Genomic DNA, 1495 nt, shown 5'->3' with positions numbered 1-1495 from the left:
TTCCCCCCAACGTCTTTTCTTTGTCCGGCGGTTCGAACGAAAATCACGGATTTAGATTTTTCACTTCTTCATCGGGAGCCCAAGGAGAAAGAACTNTATCTTTCGTTGAATTTCCCCCCAACGTCTTTTCTTTGTCCGGCGGTTCGAACGAAAATCACGGATTTAGATTTTTCACTTCTTCATCGGGAGCCCAAGGAGAAAGAACTGCAGCTACCAGGCCACATTACTTTCAGGTAAAACCATTGTAAACCAACACATATACATCAATTCAAAATACTTGGACAATTAATAAAACCATTAAACTAAAACGAGTTTTATTTGTCTTTTTTTCCTCATTTTTCAAACCTCATTGTGACCACTTTGCGCACCACACTTGAGCCGCACTGCGTCACATTTACACAGAAAGGCTCTCAAATATGCTGATTTTGTTGTCGCTGTCAAAACCAACTGATTTGAGAGAAACAGATGAGTTGTTTTTCTTTCCGTAGCGGGAGAAAGCAGCGAGAGTACGAGTGCGGTCAAATGATGAGTGGAATTTCACAATCACGGCACTGTTAGGACGCTCAGTCGTACGTTTTGTTCGAAAAATATCGCGAATGGGTTGTGGAGTAAACTCAATCGTTTTGCATATGCAGTTGAATATATCGCTCAACTTTTCCTCGTTGGAGAAGGGCAGACCGAATATCACGGCTTCAGAAGAATGCTATGATCGTTTGACCTCCTTGAGTTTATCCAACTCCTCTCTTACCTTACTAAGCTCAGCAGATAGGCCAAGTACAACAGCGGAGTCTTCTTCTAGACGACAGCATCTACTTTCCACTTTTTCAACGCGTAGTAGACTCAATACTCTCCTGTAGCTTAGCCGAGAACTTTCGCTCAAGCAAAGCGATCGCACCAGACAATTGAGTGTAGAGACCACTAATCCGCTCTTGAATACTTTCTTCCATCAGCTGAATTTTGTTTTCCGTTGATTTCAGAGCTGCGAGTACCGTTACTCTCAAGGCACACATTTTTTGAAGCAGGCGAATCTTTGAGTGAAGTTTGTGCTTTTCGCTTACCGGCTGACTCCATATGAGGTGTAAGAAAACGAAGGCAACATTGGGTCGGTCCACAGGGACAAAGCCGTTAGGGTTGTCGGATTTTCCGGGCATGCGAAGAGATGTTTCGAGTCGTGAGGGGTCTCTCCGCATGCCGGACACTCATTTGGCAAATCCGCGTTTAACCTGCTCAGGTATGAGTTTAACCTGTTGCAGTAGCCAGAGCGAAGTTGGGCTATTGTGGTACCTGTCTCCCGAGGCAGATGAAGCTCCGTCTCTTCAATGTCCGGTGGTTGTGTGCCTAGAACGGCATTCACAGGTCATGAGTATACATAACGCGAGAATGACTCCCTGTGAATGCCGGGTCCGACGAAGCATGGTCGCCGAAAGAAATTTCGACTCTGTCGTCGTGCTTCGTCGGATTGGACAGTGACCTCACGGTTGACCAAAGCTTACTC

Source organism: Rhagoletis zephyria, unplaced genomic scaffold, assembly GCF_001687245.7.
Source record: "Rhagoletis zephyria isolate East Lansing unplaced genomic scaffold, Rhagoletis_zephyria_1.1 Rzeph_scaffold_09091, whole genome shotgun sequence".
Classification (NCBI taxonomy): domain Eukaryota; kingdom Metazoa; phylum Arthropoda; class Insecta; order Diptera; family Tephritidae; genus Rhagoletis; species Rhagoletis zephyria.
Note: the sequence above shows the minus strand (reverse complement) of the source record.